The sequence below is a fragment of the Muntiacus reevesi genome, chromosome 2 (genome assembly GCF_963930625.1).
Source record: "Muntiacus reevesi chromosome 2, mMunRee1.1, whole genome shotgun sequence".
Lineage (NCBI taxonomy): Eukaryota > Metazoa > Chordata > Mammalia > Artiodactyla > Cervidae > Muntiacus > Muntiacus reevesi.
Window position 1 is genome coordinate 72488688 of NC_089250.1, and position 14532 is coordinate 72503219.

Sequence of the window (14532 nt, forward strand, 5' to 3'; positions counted from 1 at the left end):
CTGCAGCGTGTGGAATCTTCCCAGATCAGGGATCAAATCCGTGTCCCCTGTGTTGGCAGATGGATTATTAACCACTGGACCACCAGGGAAGTCCCTGGCTGGGGCCCCAGTGAACTTTAAATGTAGCAGTGTGACCCTGGGCCGGTGGTTTAATCTCTCTGGGCCTTTTTTTCCTCATCTATAAAACGAGGACAAAGCACCTCCTTCTTAGGGTTGCTTGTGAGGATTAAATGAGTTAATGAATAAAAAGGACTTAATAAGCACCTGGCATTTAGTAAGGGCTCAATAACTAGCTACAATTATTAGCGTCATTCAGTTCAGTTCAGTTGCTCAGTCATGTCCGACTCTTTGCGACCCCATGAATCGCAGCAGCCAGGCCTCCCTGTCCATCACCAACTCCCGGAGTTTACTCAAACTCATGTCCGTCGAGTCGGTGATGCCATCCAGCCATCTCATCCTCTGTCTTCCCCTTCTCCTCCCGCCTTCAATCTTTCCCAGCATCAGGGTCTTTTCCAGTGAGTCAGTCTGCATCTCCTGCATTGGCAGGCACCTGAGCCGCCTGGGAAGCCCACAGATTAGGTACTGAGTGGGTATTGCTGAGTAACTGGACTGGTTTGGGAGCGCTTGAGTATCCCTGGGGAGCAGGCGATACCTGTGCTGCCCCATGTGAGTCACAGTCTAACTGACTCTAAACACAGCCTTGACCTGGGCTGGGGGACATGAAGGTCACCTCTGACCTTGATTCCAGGGACTTGCCTACTCAGCCTGACCCTCTCCATCACATGGGTTCCCCCTTTCTCCCACAATTTATGCCCCCAACCTTCTCACTGGAGAATGAAGTTGGCAAACATCCAGCCAAAATGGAGTTCTTTTTACGTTTCTGTTTTTGTTTTTTTAATTAATTTATTTGGCTACACTGTATCTTAGTTGCGGCATGCGGGATCTAGTTCCCTGACCAGGGATCAAACCCAGGGCCCCCTGCCCTGCCAGCACAGAGTCTTAGCCACTAGATCACCAGGGAAGTCCCCCACGCGGAGTTTGGGCAGCCTCCCCAAGTCCTCACCACTTGGCTTGAGAGATGGAGCGATCAGAATACCCAATCCCTTTTTCTTTCACTTCTGTCTTTGAGATGATAAGAAGAGCCTTCCCAGCATTCAAAGTGATAGGAAAGAAATGCTTTTCTAGACTTTATTTTACATCCAGCACACTGATAGGGCAAAAAACCAGTGCTTTGGATCCAGGCCAATCTGGTTCAAATCCTGCTTCTGCCACTTTCTAAAGCAGAGGTCAGCAAGCCTTTCCTGTAAAGGGCCAGACAGTACATATTTCAAACTTTGTAGGCCCTTTAATCTCTGTCATAGTTCCTGCTACTGTAGCATGAGAGGAGCCTACACAGTCCTTTAAGGAAGAGGCTGCTTGTTGGACTGGGCCCACGGGCTGTAGTTTGCCTACTCCTGTTCTAGAGTAAAAATTAAAAAGTAAATCTCGTGGGGCTTTCCTGGTGTTCCAGTAGTTGAGACTTTGTTTTCCAATATTGGGGTTATGTGTTTGATCCCGGGTTGGGGAACTAAGATCTCACATGCCTCGTGGCCATAAAAACCCAAAACACGAAACAGAAGCCATACTGCAACAAATTTAATAGACTTTTAAGAAATGGTTCATATTTTTAAAAATCTTCAAAGAAAAAAATTAAGCTTTTCTTGTGCCTCAGTTTCCACATATATAAAATGGGAATGATTTAGTACCTGCCTCCCCACCCTGCCGGGTGGCAGTGAGATTTTAATACCAAAAGTATATAAAGTGCTAAATCTAGTACTTGACCTACCAAAGGGCTGAATAAATGTCTCTGGTTATTAGTATTAAGCAGTTGTTTAACAAACAAAAAGTGCTTTGCAAATAAGAACTCAGTTGAACCTTAAAACATCCTACAGAAGAGCTATCATCATACCCCCTTAACAGAAGTGGAAACGGAGGTCTAGAGAGGTGAAGTAATTAGCTCAAGTCAGTTTGGCTCCAGAGCCCACGCTCTTCACCCCTTCAGTCTGTCATCTTTCTTTATTTTTTTAAATATTTATTTATTTGGCTGCTCTGGGTCTTAGTTGCGGCATGCAGGCTCTTTAATTTCAGCACGCAAACTCCTAGTTGTGGCATGTGGGGTCTAACTCCCTGACCAGGGATCAGACCCAGGGTCCCTTGCATTGGGAGAGTGGCGTCCTAGCTCCTGGACCGCCAGGGAAGCCCCTGTCCTCTTTCTTTTTGAATGATCCCCTTTAATCCTCACAGCCACCCCTCGAGTTAGCCACTGTCCCTGTTTAGCAGACTGAGATACTGAGGTACAGCAGGAGGAAGGAACTGGTCTTAGTCAATAAACACAGGCTCCACTGACCACAGGATACCAAGTTGGATTTCTGCCCAAGAAGTCAACAGGAGGGTAGCCGGGCTCCCCCCTCCCTCTCCCTGTCTCCAGCTGTGTTTTCTTTGGATCCTTGTGTGGCTTGGAGAAGCTGCAATCAGCCCATCTCCCTTTCTGACCTTTCCCCTACTCCCCAAAGCTCACCCAAGTGACCCCCCAGGCAATCATCCGCCTCTCTCTCATGAACCCTGCAGGCTCTGTGCCCCCGCTGCTCCACGAGGCTGTGCCTGGGACTGTGTGATGGGGGCCAGTTGGAATGAGGGGAGGGGTGCGTGGTGGGCAGTAGGTGGGGGTCACAGATGTCAAATCAGGAAACCCTGATTACATCTCTCCAAACCACCTGTTTCCAGAATGTAGCTAGACGGAACTGCCCCATGGGGGCCAGACATTTACCAAATGGACAGAGAGACAGGATGGACCCGGGCTTTCAGGGTTCAGCCAGGGTGGAGCTGTTGACTGCTTCTGTGGCTTCTAAAGTTGGAAGACCTGGTCTTTCGATTTCTCCTTTTCTGTCCCATTTCCTCCTTTTTGGGGTTAAGGAGCCGGCTACGTGGTCCTCGAAGGCCCTTTCAGGTTTGAAACTCAAGGATTCTAAGGCTTCTCGCAGGGTGCTGCAGCCTGGCTCCTGGGTCCTCTGCAGGAGGACCGGGGTTTGATCTCTGGTCAGGGAACTAAGATCCTGCAAGCTGTGCGGTGCAGCCAAAATACATATAAGCATCATCCATGCCCTCACGTTTCTCCTGATACCTCTCCAACTAAGCTCCAACGTTGACCTCCAGCAGTTCACTCATTCCCTCTGATTTCTTGTTTTCTTCATGCTCTACCCTCCTTTCCAGGTTCTATGCCTCTTACAGCCTATGAACTGACTGACTCATGGGGCCTCTCTCTCACAGTCCTCTAAGCCTCCTGCCCTTGCTTGTGCTAGTCACCTAGCATGGGCTTTCCAGCCTCTAGACGATTTGAGGACAGGGTGGAGGGTTTGCAGCAGTGCTATTTAGATGCTTGGAGTTTGTAAGCCAGTAATAAAATTTCAAAGTACCTGAAATTCAGTTCAGTTCAGTTCAGTCACTCAGTCGTGTCCGACTCTTGGCAACCCCATGGACTGTAGCACGCCAGGCTTCCCTGTCCATCACCAACTCCCGGAGCTTGCTCAAACTCATGTCCATCAAGTTGTTGATGGCATCCAACCATCTCATCTGTCATCCCCTTCTCCTCCTGCCTTCAATCTTTCCCAGCATCAGGGTCTTTTCCAATGAGTCAGCTCTTCACATCAGGTGGCCAAAGTATTGGACTTTCAGCTTCAGCATTAGTCCTTCCAATGAATATTCACGGTTGATTTCCTCTAGGATTTACTAGTTTGATCTCCTTGCAGTCCAAGGGACTCTCAAGAGTCTTTTCCAACACCATAGTTCAAAAGCGTCAATTCTTCAGTGCTCAGCTTTCTTTATAGTCCAACTCTCACATCCATACATGACTACTGGAAAAACCATAGCTTTGACTAGATTTACCTTTGTTGGCAAAGTAATGTCTCTGCTTTTCAATATGCTGTCTAGGTTGGTCATAACTTTCCTTCCAAGGAGCAAGCGTCTTTTAATTTCATGGCTGTAGTCACCATCTGCAGTGATTTTGGAGCCCCCGAAAAATAAAGTCTGTCACTGTTTCCACTGTTTCCCCATCTATTTGCCATGAGGTGATGGGACCAGATGCCATGATCTTAGTTTTCTGAATGTTGAGTTGTAAGCCTACTTTTTCACTCTCTTCTTTCACTTTCATCAAGAGGCTCTTTAGTTCTTCTTCACTTTCTGCCATAAGGGTGGTGTCATCTGCATATCTGAGGTTATTGATATTTCTCCCAGCAATCTTGATTCCAGCTGTGCTTCATCCAGCCCAGCATTTTGCATGATGTACTCTGCATATAAGTTAAATAAGCAGGGTGACAATATACAGCCTTGACCTACTCCTTTCCCAATTTGGAACCAGTCTGTTGTTCCATGTCCAGTTCCAACTGTTGCTTCCTGACCTGCATACTGGTTTCTCAAGAGGCAGGTCAGGTGGTCTGGTATTCCCATCTCTTTGAGAATTTTCCACAACAGTCTCTTGTGATCCACACAATCAAAGGCTTTGGTGTAGTCAATAAACAGAAGTAGACGTACCTGAAGAGAGGGGACAAAAAAAGATAGTGATTTTTTGTTTTGATAATAAAGATGGGCCACCTCTTTGGCTAAACTTGTCTCTAATACTTCAGGGACCTCCTAAAGCTTGCAAGAAACATCCTGAATATTCCAGCATCTTAAAATTTTCAGAGATGCTCTAATACTCCGGTCTCAGGGGCCCACCCCTGGCGGTTCAGGTGGTAAAGAATCCACCTGTGGTACAGGAGACCCAGGTTCGATCCCTGGGTCAGGAAGATCCCCTGGAGAAGGGAATGGCAACCCACTCCAGTATTCTTGCCTGCGAAATCCAGTGGACAGAGGAGCCTGATGGGCTAGATTCCCTGGGGTCACAAAAGAGTCAGACATGACTTAGTGAATAAACCACCACAAGGACCCAGCATACACAGGCTTCGATCTGACGAGGATGGCCAGCCCCTTAGCTGGGAATCACAAGGACATCACAGTCCCTGGCCTCCCTCCTCTCTTCCACTGAACTAGATCTCTTTTAGTATCCCCACCTCTGGTTCCAATTCTGCTCCTCTCCCAGTGTTCTGCATCTCATTTCACAGCACCATCCTGCACCCAGATGCTCAAGTCCGAAACACAGGCCTCAGGATTTCCCGGCCAGCACAGTGTTGAGGATGCTGTACTTCCACTGCCAGGAGCCAGGGTTCAATCTCTGGTCAGGGAACTTAAGAGGGCTTCCCCTGGTGGCTCAGTGGAAAGGAATCCACTTGCCATGAGGGAGCTTCAGGAGACTCGGGTTCAGTCCCTGGGTCAGGAAGATCCCCTGGAGGAAAGCATGGCAACCCATTCCACTGTTCTTTCCTGGAGAATCCCGTGGACAGAGGAGCCTGGCCAGCCAGTCTCTAGTGTGGCAGAGTCAGACACAACTTAGCCCGCACACACACTGGGAACTAAGACCCTGCAAGCTGTGCAGTGCATCAAAAAAAAAAAAAAAAAAAAAAAAGGCATCATCCTTGCCCCCCTTTTCTCCCCTCCTACTCCATGTCAGCAAATCCTGGTGTCTCTCACTCCAGAATACGACCCGTATCTACACACATCTCTCCATTTGCACCAACACCGGTCCAAGCCACTTTCCTCGTCTATCTGGACAACTTGATTCGTCTCCCTTCATCACTCTCGGCCTTTTCAGTCTAGTTTCCCTATACCAACCAAAATGATCTCTAAAAAGGAGAAATCCTATCATGCTACTACACTGCCCTCATCCCTCCAACTGCTCCCCATTGCTCCCAACATAAAACCTGGACTCCTGGGAGACGCTAGGTGATCTAGCCCTTGTCTACCTTCCTCTCCATCTCCACCATTCACCACTCTCAGAAACACACCAAACCCACTCAGTCTCAAGCTTTCCGCAAACTCTTCTCTCTACCTGAAACATCTTTACACACAGATCTTTGCATAATCGACTTCCTTCACTGACTCAGATCTCTACTCATATGCCACCCCCACTGAGAGGCCCCCTCCCCATCATTACCTGTAATTCTGTTTAATTCTTTATTGTCTGTTTCTTCCAGTAAACTGTCAGTTCCATGGGAGTAAGGAGTCTGACACTTAGTCATGGCTGTAACTGCCATGCCCAGGGTCTGGGACATGGAAAGTGGGCGGTGGTTATCATCTGCAGACCCTCCAAGAGGAGGAGATCTTATCACAGACTGTGTGGCCCTGGCCTAATTCCTTCCCAAGCCTCTAAGCTCCCTTACTCTTCCTGCTGGCACCACCTAGCTCCTTCATTTCCCCAGAGTTATCTGGAGCTGGTCTGCAGCCAGGAATGTCATACTTTCCTAATCTTTTGAGAGGCCTGAACAATCCCTAAAGTTGTGGGAGGTGCCCCCTGCCTTGAGATCTCAACAGGTTGTGCAGAAATCAGGACCCCTGAACCCAACCCACTCCCTGGTCCCTTCATCTCACCTTCCAATAAGCCCATCTGCTGTGAGATTGCATGCACCTTTTTGGGAAGTTTCTCGTTTCTTGTCCCCAAGCCCATGTGTCTTCTGGGAGAGGCTGCCGGCCAACTTAAGCTCCCCCTTGGTGAAGTTGGACAGAACTTCAAGCCGAAAGTTAGATCACTGGTTCTCAACCCATCTGCATGTTAATAATGGCTTTTTAAGCAGGGAGGTTTCTGCTTTGCTTTGTTATGTTTTGAATACCTATGCCTGGGCCCCCACTCCCAAGAGTCTGATTTAACTGGTTTGAGATGGAGCCCGGGCAACTTTAGGTGTTTTCAAAAAGTTCCTCAGCAGGATATAACATAAAAGACGGACAATAATAAGTAATCACAAGGACACAGAGAAACCAGAACCCTCATACTTTGCTGCTAGGAATGTAAAATGGTGCAGCTGCTTGGGAAAACATTTTGGTGGTTTCTTAGACAGTTAAACACAAATGTACTCTATATACAACAATTCCCCTTCTAGCTGTCCACTCAACAAGGAGGAAAACATATGTTCACACAACATTGTACATGAATGTTCATAGATGCCAATTTGTAATAGCCAAAAAGTGGAAGCAATCCAAACGTCCATCAGCTGGTCAACAGATAAACAAAATGTGGTCTATCTATAGAAGAGAATACTGCTCAGGGATAAATAAGAATGAGCTACTGATCAATGCTAAAATCTGGATGAACCTCAGAAATATTCTGCAAGACATCCCTGGTGGTCCAGTGGTTAAGAATCAACCTGCCGCTGCAAGGGGCGTGAGTTCGATCCCTGATCTGGGAAGATTCCCCATGCTGAGAAGCAACTAAACCTGCGCACCACAACTACTGAAGCCTCCATGCCTAGAGCCTGTGCTCCGCAACAAGAGAAGGGACCACAATGTACCCCAACAAAGAGCAGCTCTGGTTCGCCTCAGCCTCAGAAAGTCCACAGGGAGCAACAAAGACCCAGTCATGTTGTTATGTGTTAAGTCACTTCAGTCGTGTCCAACTCTGTGCAACCCTATGAACTGTAGCTCACCAGGCTCCCCTCTCCATGGGATTCTCCAGGAAAGAATACTGGAGTGGACTGCCATTCCCTTCTCCAGGGGATCTTCCTGACCCAGGGATCAAACCAGCATCTCTTATGCCTAACCTGCACTAGCAGGCAGGTTCTTTACCACCAGTGCCACCTGGAAGCCCAAAGACCCAGTGCAGCCAAAAAAAAAATTCTGCAAAGCAAAAGAACCAAGATATAAAGACTACAATTTTTTTTTCTTTTTAAAGACTACATTTTGTATGAATTTTTTTTTTTCTACCATGCCACACAGCCACGTGGAGATCTTAGTTCCCAGACCAGGGATGGAACCCGTCTCCCCGGCAGTGGAGGCTCGGCGTCCCAACCATTGGACCATCAGGGAAGCCCCTGTATGATTTCATATGAAAGGGCCAGAGAAGACAAGTCCATAGTGACAGAAAACAGATGAGCAGTAACCTGGAACTGGGGCATTGGAAGAGGGGTTGACTGCAAATAGGAACAAGAGATCTTTTGGGGGAGAAATGTTCTAAAGACTGAGCTGTGATGGTTGCACAATTGTGTAAATTTACCAAAAATCACTGAATTGCTATTTGAAACCAGTAAATCTCGTGTTATGTAAATTATACCCAAGTAAAGGGTTGCGATCTCTGGATGAGAAGGCAAGTGTTGTATAAACCCCTCAGCTGGGGCCCAGGATCCCTCGGTGTCCTTCCCCTCCTCTGTCTAGGTCACTGTTTCCTCTGATCTCAGACTTTCAGGAAGCTGCCAGCTGACGCTCTGGCTTCTTTTTTGGAGAAGTCTGGGGTTTAATTCTGCAGACTCAGCTCACAAGGGTGTAAACATCTGGCTCCTGGCTATGCTGCCTGAAGGAGAAAAATGGGCATTAGAGGGGATAGGTTGGATGGTGCAGGAGACCACCGCAGGTGCCCCCCACCCTCTCCCGAGATGACTCTAACATCACCTGGGGATGCTGGGCCCTAAACCAGAACTGGGATTGGATTTGGGTTCCAAGGCCCTGGTACCCATTCCCCGGCAGCACTCAAGCTGGACTAATTCTCCAAACATAACACATCTTTTTATACCTCCAGGCCTGGCCGTACCCTCCCCTACCTGAAAAATTCTGTTCTTCCCACAAAACCCATCTCATTGTTCTCTCTTCTGAAGGCTTCTCCTTTGCAGCCCATTCCCCTGATTGTCCCAAAAGAACCCTTATCTTCCTGTAGTAGAGGGTTTATTCATGTGTCTGCCTCCCCCACTGCTCCATGGGCTCCTGAAGACAAAGAGCCTGTCTTACTTATCGCTGGTGCTCAAGTTTCTGGGGCAGGCCTCAACATGTATTGGGTAGTGGAGAAATGGAAGGGCGCCTCACACCACATCAGACACTCGCTGGGCCACGGAGACCAGAGGAGACGCCCCACTGCCCTCATCTATTCTTGGCCTAAATGGCTTCTCTCATCTGGCCCAGAATGGCCGGAGAGCCACTCCCTGGAAAACCACAGCTCAGGGTGGCAGCCTCTTCTGCAGCTTTCCTACTGCCAGGCCCACTCGCCTTGGAAACTGCCTTAGTGTTTTGGGGGTTTTATTTTTTAATTAATTAATTTCACTGTGCTGAGTCTGAGTGGCAGCATGTGATATCTTTGATCTTCACTGCGGCATGTGAGATCCAGTGCCCTGGCCAGCGATCGAAACCAGGCCCCCTGCATTGGGAACTCGGAGTCTTAGATACTGGACCCCCAGGGGAGTCCAAAACTACCTTATTGTTACTTCAACTGCAGAACAAGGTCTTGGGGTCTCTGTGGCTGGGCCTTGGTGGGGAGAAAAGCAACCTGGAATAGGGTTGGAACCTCCCTTCCCCAACTGAACAGGAGGGAAGGCGGGAAAGTACAACCTTTAGAAAAATGACGTAGCCATAGAACAGGTGACGTAAACTGGTTACAACCAAGTCCAAGATGGCGGACCAGACTTCCACTAGACCTTGAGCCTCACTGACCTTGAGTATCTGTTCATTGTCACACATCTGCATACTAAATGACACACCCACAGGCGCCAGGACAGTTTCAAGGCAGACCATAAAAGGTCAACAAGGGGCGGTGACCCAATTCCTGGAAATCCTCATCCCCTTCCCCAAAACAGCTGGACTACTTGTCCCACTCATTAGCCTATGAAATTCAGTTCAGTTCACTCTCAGTCGTGTCCAGCTCTTTGCGACCCCATGGGCTGCAACATACCAGGCTTCCCTGCCCATCACCAACTCTCAGAGCTTGCTCAAACTCATGTCCATCGAATTGTTGATGGCATCCAACCATCTCATCTTCTGTCATCCCCTTCTCCTCCTGCCTTCAATCTTTCCCAGCTTCAGAGTCTTTTCTAAGGAGTCAGTTCTTTGTATCAGGTGGCCAAAGTATTGGAGTTTCAGTTTCAGCATCAGTCCTTCCAATGAACACCCAGGACTGATCTCGTCTAGGATGGACTGGCTGGATCTCCTTGCAATCCAAGGGACTCTCAAGTCTTCTCCGACACCACAGTTCAAAAGTATCAATTTTTCAGTGCTCAACCTTCTTTCCGGTCCAACTCTCACATCCATACGTGACTACTGGGAAGAACATGGCATTGACGAGACAGACCTTTGTCAGCAAAATAATCTGACTTCACTGATTTTAGCCACCCTCAAGTCTCTATATCAGCACACTCAAAGCCCCAACCAGGGATCAAATCCACGTCGCCCTCATTGCAAGATGAATTCTTAACCACTGGACCACCAGGGAAGTCCCTGCAATATTTTTTCTTGACTGCTCCTCCCTTGTCCCTGCATTGCCGGCCTTCCCTGATTAGAAACTGCTCAAAAGGGCTTCCACACCCAGGGTTCTGCTTGGTTTCCCAGCCAGGACTGGCTATTATCTGGAGGAGCTCTGCTTACCCCAACCATCTCTCATACCCCAGGCCTGCTGTCTATTGAGGCTTCTACAGAGAAGCTGTTGGAGTGCTTGAAAGTCCTGGGATCTTTACTCACCCTGCTCCTCCCCATCTTGGGAGTAAAGGATTCCAGGCTGCAGGCAGGGACTCTGCCACATCTGGCCAGCTCATGTTTTTCTTGGTGTCCCAAAGGGCGCTGCCTTGGTGTTGCCACCACAGAAACCAGAGCCTGGAATAGAGATGGGGACACCTGAAAAAGTCACCAAGACTTTAACTCGGTGTGGTGTTTGCGGTCAGCAAATATTCACGGGCTTGGGCACAGTGCTGGGCCTGGGGAACTGCAGGAGTGACGAGCCCTTGCCCTGCCCTTCAGCAGTCCACAGCCTCGTGGTCAGAGAAAATGAACAAACCCTGAGCACAGGCTGTTAGGGGAATACAGAAGAGGTGACCTTCTGTATTCTAGGTGCCTATGACCTAGGCACCTAGCCTAGTCTAGGTGCAAGCAAATTCAGGGGAGACTGCCTGGTGGGGGTGACATCTCAGTTAACACGAAGGCCAAATTAGGCAAAGAAGGGAGGGAAAGTGAGAGCAAACAGCATATGCAAAGGACTAGGGTCAAGAGAGAATCTGGCACAATTAGGTGAATCATGGAGATCCCTGGGACCAAATGCAGGACAGCTGGTTTGAAGGTCCAGGCTGTGAATAACACAAATACATGTGAAGTGCTTGGCTCAGCCCCTAGCAAATGCCCTGCCATAGTAGCTCTCCTTCTATCACCTTGGAAGCCAGGGTAGGAGTTTGAGAATTAATTGTGCAGTCAATGGGGAGACACTCCAGGGTTTTAAGGCAAGGGTGACTTGGTCAGATTTGCCATATGACCAAGCTTAGATTGATTCCTGTGACTGTCTGGTGGATTATGTACCCCAGAAGGACAGATGGATGATCAGACTAGTTTGGGAACTGATCTCCAAACCAATAGTAATTGAGAAGAGAGGTACAGGGTGGGGGAGCTTCAAATATACCCCAAGTGGAAGAGAAAAATATACAGTGGATACAGTGGAAGACAGGATACAGCAATGAAAATTAACCATAGCTACACACAACAATTTAGATGGGTCTTACAAGTGCAAAGCTGAACAAAAGAAGGAAACACATATATAATTCCATTTATACAAAGTTCGAAGAACAGGTGAAATGAAAGGATACTCCTTAGGGATGTGTGCTTAGGTGGTAAAACTATAAAAGCAACAATGTGAATATCGCAAAAGTAGTGGCAACAGTGATTATCCTGTGCTTTGCAATATCTTGACCTGAGTGATATTTACCAGGTTCACTCAGTGACAAATCATTTCTCTTTCTGTTTTACCATGTAGTCCTCTGCAAGATTTTCCCAGGTGGTGGTGCGGTGGTAAAGAATGTGCCTGTCAACGCAGGAGACAAGAAACAAGAGTTCCCGTGTGAAGGTCCAAGTTGGGAATAACATGAACGTATGTAAAGTGCTTGTTGCAGCCCCTAGAAAACGCCAAATACACTAGAAAAAAGGTTTTAAACTGCTTTAGGTAGTAGAAATAAGGATGGAGAAGGGATGAGGAACAAGTTTGGGGAGGGGAAAAGCAGTGTTTAACACTCTTGAGTTAGAGAACCCTCCAAGATATTGAAGTGGAAATGTCCAGGATCACTGTGTGAGCTCAGATAACCCACTTGTCCCAAGACCAAATTTCCTTCTCTATGAGAGAGATGCAGTATGATTTTAAGGAATCAGCCTTAAAAAGTTTGTGTTGAGAACCCTGGGCTTAAAATCCCAGTTCTCTCACTTCATGGTTTTGAACCTAGACAATCACTTCACCCCCTGCCCCCACCCCTACCCCCAGCTTCAGTTTCCTCAGGTGTAGATTTGATATAATCATTTCCACTCTCAGGATGGAAAGCCATATTAATAACTATACCAGGACAACAGATATAAATCAACTGTCCCAGACAAAGCAGGGTACGTGGTTCCCTTGTGTCTGTCTGACATGAGGCCCTTGCCTGTCAAGACTCCCAAGTGAACAGCAGGCACTGTGAGGGCAGGATCACTGCACCTACCATGCCTACAAGGAGCCGGTTTATTTCCAGAGGGCTCAGATCTACTTCGGAGAAGGCAATGGCAACTCACTCCAGTACTCTTGCCTGGAAAATCCCATAGACGAAGGAGCCTGGTAGGCTGCAGTCTATGGGGTCGCAAAGAGTCGGACACGACTGAACTTCACTTTCGCTTTTCACTTTCATGCATTGGAGAAGGAAATGGCAACTCATTCCAGTGTTCTTGCCTGGAGAATCTCAGGGACAGCGGAGCCTGGTGGGCTGCCATCTATGGGGTCGCACGGAGTCGGACACGACTGAAGCGACTTAGCAGCAGCAGATCTACTTGGAGAATCCTCAAACCCCTTGAGGTGATAATAGCTAACATCTATTAGTGCCTCCCTGTAGCTCAGCTGGTAAAGAATCCGCCTGCACTGCGGGAGGCCTGGGTTAGATCCCTGGGTTGGGAAGAGCCCCTGGAAGAGAGAATGGCAATCCACTCCAGTATTCTTGCCTGCAGACTCCCCAAGGACAGAGGAGCGTGATGGGCTACTGTCCATGGGATCACAAAGAGTTGGACACGACTGAGCGACTAAGCACAGCAGAGTTTGTGCCATATGCTGTACTGAGTACTTCCACAGGCATCATCGCAGTTAATTTTCACCAAATCTTGATCATGTAGACACCCTTACTGTCATTAGAGAAAACTAAAGCTTAGAGAGGTTACGCTACTCCTTCAGGGCCATACATCTAGAACGGATGAGGAGTTTGGACCCACACTGATGGGAAACCTAGTTCTTAATTACTCGTTTCAGTACTGCCTCTGGTTTGTGGGCACTCCCAGGTGGCGATAGTGGTCAAAGGAAAAAACAAACAAACCCGCCCGACAGTGCAGAAGACGTAAAACATGGGCGTTCGATCCCTGGGTCGGGAAGATCCCCTGGAAAAGGGGACAGTAACCACTCCAGTATTCTTGCCTAGAGAATCCCAAGGACAGAGGGACCCTGGCGGGCTACAGTCCATGCGGTCGCAGTCATACACGACTGAAGCGACTTGACATGCCCCAATCCCACCAAGCTGCTGGGACCAGGCACCACCGACACGGCTCAGGCTGAGGCTCCACATGGGACTTGCAAGTCGCAGCAGGTGGTAAGCCCATCTTCCTCAACTAGGACTGGAAGATCAGCTTCCACAGGAGGCCAGAGGGAGGTGGAGCTAGTGTCTGCGGCCCGCCCCTACCAAAGAACCCTGCAGGCAGCCAGCCTTGGGCACCTAGCGATTGCCAGCCTCCTGCTGGGCTAACTTTCGTGGCAGGATTGAGTTCTCTGTGAGGTTTTGCACTGCAGCTAACCACCACTGATATCAAGTGTTGGAAAGTCCTCTGATGGATTTAGTTGACAATTTTCCAACTTTGGCAAAAGCCATCTTTATTCTAAGTCTCTCAGAGATATTCTGAATTTATTCTACTAAGTTCTTAGAACTTGTGCAGCCTCATTAGGGGAGAAAGTTCGATGTTCTACGAGAAGTGGTTGGAAAACATCCTGGACTCATGTCCAGAGAGGATAAGCGACTGCCGAAATGTGGCAGAGCCGCCCCGGAGCTAGGACCCAGGTCCTCCGTGCGTCCAGAACTTACGTCACCAGGACTCCGCCCCCGGGTGGGCGTCAGAGCCGAGTGCCCGCAGGTTTCAAACCCGGCCCGCGCCCCCTGGTGCGCATACTCTGTTAGACCTTGCAGCTGCACCGCCCACCCAAATCGTAGGGGAACCCCCGCCCCTTACTCCCGGCGGGTGTGCTCGCGGGGGAAACTGAGGCAGGGAGCGTGCTTGTGGGTTCGTTCCTCAGTCCACACCCCAGGGCCTGTAAAGCTGCCTCCTGCCCCTTAGACCCGTCTGGAACAGCAGGGAAGGACGAGGGGGAAAGGGAGGGGTCCCAAAGCAAGCGGGGTCTAAGGAGCCGGCCGGTCCTGCCACACTCAAGATGGCGGCGCGGCAGCGGCGAGGTCCCTCAGAGGC

At 48.9% G+C, this 14532-nt stretch overlaps 2 long non-coding RNA genes across 2 annotated transcripts; both read right to left on the reverse strand.

Annotated features, from left to right (window-relative positions):
• Positions 1-2116: 2116 nt before the first annotated feature.
• Positions 2117-8660, reverse strand: LOC136159655 (uncharacterized). The gene is made up of 2 exons (XR_010661496.1): positions 8171-8660; positions 2117-4566 (listed from the first exon to the last, which is right to left on the reverse strand). It is a non-coding gene; the product is annotated as an uncharacterized lncRNA (long non-coding RNA).
• Positions 8661-9242: 582 nt separating this feature from the next.
• LOC136159654 (uncharacterized) lies at positions 9243-12282 on the reverse strand. Its single transcript, XR_010661495.1, has 3 exons — positions 11783-12282; positions 10555-10686; positions 9243-10137 (listed from the first exon to the last, which is right to left on the reverse strand). It is a non-coding gene; the product is annotated as an uncharacterized lncRNA (long non-coding RNA).
• Positions 12283-14532: the final 2250 nt, after the last annotated feature.